General features: G+C 37.3%; 1 protein-coding gene across 2 annotated transcripts in view; it reads right to left on the bottom strand.

Moving 5' to 3' along the window:
• CTNNA3 (catenin alpha 3) overlaps nt 1–8,810 on the bottom strand; it is a 1,573,809-nt gene that overhangs the window by 921,006 nt on the left and 643,993 nt on the right. The window lies entirely within an intron of this gene.

Here is an 8,810-nt window from a genome sequence, read left to right as displayed (position 1 = left end):
GGGTGGGAGGGATGGGGTGACTGGGTGATAGACACTGGGGAGGGTATGTGCTCTGGTAAGCGCTGTGAATTGTGCAAGACTGTTGAATCTCAGATCTGTACCTCTGAAACAAATAATGCAATATATGTTAAGAAAAAAAAAAGAAGAAGAAGATAGCAGGAGGGGAAGAATGAAGCGGGGGAAATCGGAGGGGTAGACGAACCATGAGAGACGATGGACTCTGAAAAACAAACTGAGGGTTCTAGAGGGGAGGGGGGTTGGAGGATGGGTTAGCCTGGTGGTGGGTATTGAGGAGGGCACATTCTGCATGGAGCACTGGGTGTTATGCACAAACAATGAATCATGGAACACTTCATCTAAAACTAATGATGTAATGTAGGGGATTAACATAAGAATAAAAAAAAAATCACAGAAGTTTACAGATATAAAGTGGTTATAACAAAACTGGCACATGGTAACTGCTCATAATGGATTAACTGTTATTTCCTTTCTGCATATATACATCAAAATTCCGAACTTAGAAGCTAGTCAACAATAAAATGGGAGTCCTCTACTATTCAATAATCCAAACCTCACCCAAACATAAGATCTTTATTTAAAATAAATTAAGTTTCCAGCATTAAATCTGAAAAATATGAATTTTTCATAGTACATTTCCATACCTGGTTTTATGAACTGGACATAACCACATATTGTTTGGCAGACAGACAAATGTGAATCATTTTATAAATGACATATTTGCATTTTATCCCAAATTTGCCTTAAATCTAGATAAACTAATATTAAAATCAAGTTTGCTGCATCATGGGCTCCTTTTGCAGGGAAACACAGTGACTAAAAAGGGGAAAAAATAACACAGAAACAGCTAAAACAATGCGACAATGTTTAGTGAAAGGCGAGGTTGCCATGTACAAGCCAGCTGGTTGTGCACTGTATAGCCCTACAAAGCATCACTCATATGGATTCCAGTGTTAATGTTGACCCCTTAGAGCAAACTGTGTGCACTGGCTCTGGTCGAAGGGTAAATATAAATACATAAACTTGGGTTCAGTCAAAATCATGTCAAATTGCCAACAGTAGGACAAATTTGTATTATTATCCTAACGGGCATACTTAGCACTTATCACTTGTGTTATCCTGGTCTCATTAGTTAACTTCTCTGAATCTGTTTCCTCAAAGGCCCTCTTTCCTGTTGAGTGGAGACAAAAGTATCCCTTCACAAAGATTCTCCTATATATCCCATAGCAATTTACTCTGTGCTAACAAACCTAAAAAGTGTTAACCAATTTCCTGAGAAACTATCACAGCTCAGATAGACCCTCACATATCAGATTCAATTGCTACTCTTTGTTTTTGTTTTGCTTTTTAATTTTTAAATTGTTCAAGGCCTTCCCACAAAGGGCTGATTATTAAAGGAAGCCACTGAGGCACCTGGGTGGCTCAGTCAGTTAAGCTTCCAACTCTTGATTTCAGGTCAGATCATGAAATCAAGCCCCACTGGGTGTGAAGCCTGCTTGAGATTCTCTCTCTGTGTCTCCCTCTGCCCCTCCCCACCTCACTCACACTCTGGATCACTCTCTCTCTTTAAAATAATGATAATAATAATAATAATAGAGTAGAGTAGGGAAGCTGCTGGACTAGAAATCTGGAGCCATGCATTCTAGCCTAAACTCTGCCATTGGCTTGCAATGTAATTATGTATAGTTTTCTCATATATAAAATGGAAGTAATGAGCTCTGATATCAATTAAGAAAAGTATCAAGATAATAGGTATAAATATACTTTGGAAAAAAATTGGAGCACATTAATATATACAGTATTATATGTCTTTCCAAATTTCTCATTATGTAATACATGGTAAACAAAAAGATAAATAAACAGACTTCCACTAACCTCTGAAAAGAAATGCTTTCTAGATGCCTTTGATCTTTTGTGAACTTTCTCCGAGTGTTGTTTCTCAATTTTTATTCTGAGTCATGTACTATAGAAGCAGGAAAATAAATGTTATATACATAAATCATCAATAGAGAATAAGAAAAAAAATAATGATTACTTTTTGAGGCATTGTAACGTGTCTAATACCTGTCAATCATTGATTATTCACTATGTGTCACGCCCAGTAAACCCTATAAAGATGCATAGTATCTTTTTCTCACATTCACCCTGTAATATAGGTTGTAAGACAATCTCTGTTTTCCAGATGAAGATGCCAACTCAGATGATTAACAATAAAATTAATCACCTTGCATGTGGCCATGCACCTAGGGAGTTGAGGGAGCCAGGATTTAGGCACATGTCTGTTTAGCTCCAACACCCTGATTCATTCCAGGTTTCCTCATTGCTTCTCACAACACTTGATACAGATCTGACACTCAATAAATATTGATGAATGAATGAATGAATAGATGGATAAATGGATAGATGAATGGATGCATGGATGGATGGATGACAACTAACTAACCTCTGGAAATTACAGTCTATAAGGACAAGACTTAGGCAGCCTAGCTGGGCTGTGTCACAAATTGTTTAGTTTCTATTGTTATACCTCTTCTGTAATTTGAAAACCCTAGGTTGTAAGAATTTCTTAGCTCCTGACATGAGCATCACCTGTCTTTCTATTATTTCTGCTGACACAGTTGTTGAAGGATTTCAAATTCTTGGAACCACTTGTGTCTCATCTCTGATATCTGACTGGAGGGCCTCTCTCCACCAAACTAGAACATGGCATTTTGCTATTTGCTCAGTGGTTTTGGTAATTCTGGTCATGGGGCAGACCCAGGAGGAAGGGGGTCCTCAGTTCTAACTCTGAGAGCATCTGAGAAAATTTTGCAGAAGCTGCCAAAAATAGAAAGAACACTGTATGAGACTAGCGCCTGACATTTGGTTTTGTGTGTAGTATCATTTGTAAAGATTGAATAAAGGACAAAGGAGGAAAATAAATGGTCTAATTGGCCCAACTGATTCATTTGAAACAGGTAGATTTAGCAACTTAATTTTTGTTGGTTAACAAACCATAGATCTTTTTTCCCCACCTGCTTTCTTGTAAGAAAAACTGACTGTGCCTCAAGGTTATTTAGAAAAGCTTCTGAAAGCTATTAATAGAGAGCAGTTTTAAACCCAGTCCCTAAAAGGCTTAACTTTGTATACGATAGTTCTGCCCTTGTAGAAAAATAAAAAAGCTTTTAGGAAAAAAAATAGCATATAGCTCAGATTATTAGCTATCTCTTTGTCACAAATGTGCAGCTGGGTTCAGAATTTGCATGTTTCCCAGGCAAAAGAATTCAATAAGCAAGTAAGTGAATCCTGCCATTTTATTAAATACTTTCAGAAAACAAAAGCAAAGCAAGCTTTCACTCAGCCAGAACCAGAACATAATCCCCAGAGCCAATAACACATGCTAAATTTCCAGCACCAGAGCCAAATTTGACAAAGGAACCCTCTCTATCCTACTACCCCTGGGGCAAACTACCCTAATTGTGATTCTCACACTCTTCCTTTTTGAGATCCTCCAAACATGGGTGGTCAAACAAGGGAGAAGGGAATTAAAATAAGGAGGGCTAAGATTTGAGGCTTAAATCACTTTCATGATACGTAAGTGAAGACGTGGGAGGCTCCTGAAAGTGCCCTGTAGAGGTCAGATATCTTTAATTTGTCCTATTCAGTATGGTTCTCTTTGGAAGTAGGAAAAGAGAGTAAAAATGAATTATCTCCTCTGTACAGCCTTTCAATACACCCTTCTTTCTTAATTACACACAGCATTACTGCACAGGTCCTGCTAAGCACTGGTATCCACAGGGTAGATGTTGAAAAAACCGTAATTGCCACGTTGGGCCTGCTGCTATCACACCACAGACTCAGAGCAAAGCCTTACAGCCAAAGTCAGCTCAGTGTCCTAACGCAGTGGATCCATCTTTCTGACAACCTTTTATTCTTTTCTAAACTTCTTACTCTTTATAGAATTTCCTACTTCCAAATCGTCAATGATAATGGTGACATTCTTAGAGAAAAGTTCCAGAACATGCAGTGACTGCCTGGATTGATACTTAGGGAAAGAACTCTTTGAGCTAGAAGCCAAGATAGGATTTCTATTTTTATTCCTGTTTCAATCTTCATGCTCAATGGAGATAATGAAATCTTTCTTACACTCATTTATTTTATTAAAAGGAGTCCGGATTATCATTCTTTCCACTTTCATGGCAATTGAGTCAAGAGAACAAAAAGCATAAAAAAATTGAGAGGACAGTCTCCTGAGTTCTAAGGGCTCTGCCCCTGGTTATTTGCAAGAACTAAGGAAAGGGACTTAACTTCTCTGGATCATCTAGAAAATGAAGTGATTAAACTAGGGATTTCTATAAGTAGTTCCAGGTTTAACTTTCTGTGACCTTATTTGTCCCAAAGCCCTCCATCTTCTACTCTCAGTGTAATTGAACTTACTTCTCCTTCATTGTAACCTCCAATATCTTGAGCTCTCCTAATTTCTTAGCCCATTTTTTCTTCCTTTTTCTAGATTCACTTTTCTTTCTATACAGATTGATATTCAGGAGTAAGATACTCTGCTGATACTCACAAACTGCTTTCTTAGCCCCATCTTTTACCAAAGCCATTTGGCAAGTCCCCAATCTTGGATAAACTTTCCACATCTACATTCCTATGTCCAGGTTTCCAAGCATGAGTTGGCATCATCTCAAATCTAGTCTATGCTGAGTTTATAATTATTTCCTTTCCTAAGTCTCATCAAGCAAGGTATGTAAGCTTTATGAGTTGACCCTATTAGCCATTTGGAAAGCTTTTTATTCACCTATAGCAGACTCCCTAAATACATTTCTGTCCTCCTCAAGCTCTCAGCCTTCTCTCAGCAGATTACTTTACCATAAAGTGATTACAATAAAACCATTTTCACAATGAAAATGTTTAAAATTTAAAATATAGCAGTTCATTTTTAGTTCTATTACATTAACATAAAAAATGATCTCACATCTTTTGCAAAAATCATGGGGCATTTCTGCATTTCTACATCACTTCCAAGTCAGCTCTATTTTGATTTATAAGCTTGACTACAGATCTAGCTGTCAGACCAGATGTTGTATGGAAAATACCAGCTAAGTCTGATTGGATTTTTTCAAACTGCCTCATCAAAACCCTACAGCAAAACAGAAGTACATATGAACTTCAAAAAGTTTTAGGGCACAGCACTAATTGCTAATTGGAATTATCTTTTCTCAGATAATATGTAGCATGAAAATATGATTTAATCATTCATAAATGCCTATAAGAAAAAAGAGAGAAATATAAGACATTTAACTGAACCAAAATATTATGAACATATTCCATCTCTGACATTCTGAAAATTATTAGAAGGTTAATTTCACTTTGCAAGTATCACTTCATAGCACAACATTCCAAACCAAAATTTTAAGGGGGAAATGTGGACTGGAGTCATGTAGAAACTGCAGTGGATAGAAATAAATTTTTTGAATCCCACTTTGTGGGTGCCATTAGAAAAGGGGTAGTGGTAGGAGTAGAAATAGGGGCAGCATGATAAAGGGTAGAAGGAAAAAGTAAGAATCTATAAAAATCATAACAGTGATCCTAAAACAGAGGTGGTACTCAAGCTTTTGCTAAGGACAACAAGTTAATACTACAGATCCTCAGAAAAAAATGTTTTCAAATGAATAAAATAAAAAACATAGGATTAAAAATAAATTTAAACATATTAACATAGTTATCACTATAAAAACAAATTTGATATAGTAATAAAGCTGACCCTTGAACAACGGGGGGGTTGGGGCACTGAACCTCTCAACACAGTTGAAAATCTGCATATAACTTTTGACTCCCCAAAACCTTAACTACTAATAGCCTACTCTTGACTGGAAGCCTTACTGATAACATAAACAGTAACTTAATGCATATTTTGTATTATATATACTTTATAAATTATATTCTTACAATAAAGTAAGCTGGAGAAAAGAAATGTTACTAAGAAAATCATAAAGAGGAGAAAATACACTTACAGAACTATACTGTAAAAAATTCACATGTAAGTAGACCCATGCAGTTCAAACCTGTGTTGTTCAGGGTCAACTACATATGTGTTACTTTAGGAAATGTTCAATAGCAAGATCTGCAAAAAGATCTGATAACAGCCATCATTTCAAAAAATGATGAACATAAAAACTTTCTTTAAAGTTTGCTGCAGTACTGTAGTATGTTATGATAATATTGGTGATTTCTATTGCTGTCCATAACCTCTAATCTCCAATTCATCTCATTAACTCTCTTTAATTCACCCCAAAGTTTTTTGCCCCACAATTCCTGAAACTGTTCCACTTAAGGTCATCAGTGAACTCTAGGTCATGAAGACTAATGTCAGTTCCCAAACCTCATCTTACTTGACCTATCAGCAGCATCTGACATAGTTGATCATTTCCTCCTCTTTGACCTACTATCTGCATTAAATTCAAAGACACAACTCACTGCTGATTTTCTTCCTACCTCCCTGGTCTCTCTTGTGAAGTTTTCTTGGCTGGTCCTTTTCATCTTACCAAGCTCTTAATGTTGCGCATCTTGGAAATTAGTCCTTGAATCTCATCTCTTTTGTGTCTAAATTTATTTCTTTAGTGATCATCAGTACTACTGATACAGACATGTACAGATGACACCAAATTTATAACCACAGCCTGAACCTCTCCGCTGAATTCTGGATTCATATATCCAATTGTCTACTCAATGTCACCTCTTAAAGGAGTAATGGACATCTCAAACTTAACATAGACAAACTCATGATCTTTTTTTTTTTCTTAAGATTTTATTTATTTGACAGAGAGAGACACAGAGAGAGAGGGAACATAAGCAGGGGGAGTGGGAGAGGAAGCAGGCTTCCCACGGAGCAGGGAGCCCGATGCAGGGCTCAATCCCAGGACCCTGGGACCATGACCTGAGCCGAAGGAAGACGCTTAACTACTGAGCCACCCAGGCACCCCAAAGACAGGGACTTTTATCTGGTAGGCTCACAGATACATCCCCAGTGTCTGACACAAAGCATGCATTCAGTAAACAGTTGTCAAATAAATGAATGAGTGAAGAGGTTCTTCGGAATCTTATTTTCTGTGAAGTCTAGCACATTTATCCATTGAAATAAGAAGCACACACTGTGCTACCTGCCAAAACCGATATATCATACTTTGTAAATTAATCTAGATTATCTTAAACCTGATGCTTGAAATGAAACAAAGCCAGTGTTTAGTATTTGCTATAGAAATATCGTAAGTACTAACTAGCAGCATGGAACAGTACATGATGACCACATGGATCAGTGCATTCACTAGAGAATGCTGCCTGATGTCATAGAAAGAACAAGAGCTTTGAGACAAGCAGACATAGCTTTGAACTCCACTTCTTCTATTTCTGAGTTATATCTCTATAATATGGAAAATGTCACTAATGTATCTTAAAAAATTATTTGTGCAAAATTCTTGGGCACTTGAAAAAAAAAATATGTTCCTCACTCCAGTCCTCTCACTTTCCAAGTAGAAGCAAGTAAATAATAGGGTACTTTAAAATGCCCAAAGAACTGTGAGAACAGTACAGGGTAAACGCGTCACATGAATTGCCAGCCACCTCAGGTAGTGGCTAAGATGAAAAGGCATACTGAGTTCACCTTAACCCTGACAGTTTCCACCAATATGGTATCTGGATACTTTTCCAGGGTAAGGTATAGATGGTGTCTAGAAAATAGGTCTAACAATAGGAGGCCAAAACTCTATCCATGAGGAAGAACAGGATGAAATGCTATCATTTGAGAAGATAAGTGGCAAAGGAAAAGGCCAAAGATGAGCAGAATTTGTGCTGGAAAGCAAAGCTGCTCCATCACCGAGGATTTATTGTCCAAGAGTCTTTATCAGTGCATAGATATCAATTTTTATCCACAGCAACTTCACAGGAAAACCTCTGTTAGTCTATTTTGGGAATCAGTAAAAAGATTCTTCCCTGTCCTTAGATACAAATAAGTATGAAAACTCTACAATGAAGAAGAGATATTTTGTTCTACTGTCAATCCAGATACCTCAGTATTGAGGAAAAAAATAAGTAGAAGCAATGTGTTTTTCATATATCACTATACATTGTTTCTCACACTTTGAAAAATTCATATTTAAAAAAAATGGCACAAAGATACTGTCTTGGAAGAAGGCAAGAAAATGGATAAAATATTCATCGGCTGATAGCAGTTATAAATATTCATGAATTAGGGACTAAGATTCCTGTTTCCTGAAGAGTGTGAGTAGCGGGAGCAGCCTCATTTTAGGCTAAAGATGACTCTTAGAGAACCTTCATCATTGCACTTAGGCAGTAACTGTGTATGTCAGGGGATTCTTGATTCACTTCAGAAAAGCTGTCATCTTTGATGACCATCACAAGACCATCACCAGCTAGCCTGGAGCTTGCACTTCATCTTCTCTTACAAAAGTCCATGATCCCTTTCTAAAGCGGTTAAGGTAGCAATAAGAATAGGAGGGAGAGATGAATAGAGAACGCAGATGAAGTACAGACCATAAACCCAAACTGGCTCTATGATTACTAGACTTTATGTCTGACAGATCAGCCAAGTTCAAATCAAACCTCAGAGTGAAACCCTTCCTATTGTAAAACCTGTGCTTAGAAACACGAATGATACATTACATCATTAGTTTTTGATGTAGTGTTCCATGATTCATTGTTTGCGTATAACACCAGTGCTCCATGCAGAGCGTGCCCTCTTTAACACCCATCACCAGGCTAACCCATCCTCTCACCCCCCTCCCCTCTAGAAC

Source organism: Leptonychotes weddellii, chromosome 6, assembly GCF_054177405.1.
Source record: "Leptonychotes weddellii isolate Sample4059 chromosome 6, ASM5417740v2, whole genome shotgun sequence".
Lineage (NCBI taxonomy): Eukaryota > Metazoa > Chordata > Mammalia > Carnivora > Phocidae > Leptonychotes > Leptonychotes weddellii.
Note: the sequence above shows the minus strand (reverse complement) of the source record. Positions and strands in the feature narration are given on the sequence as shown.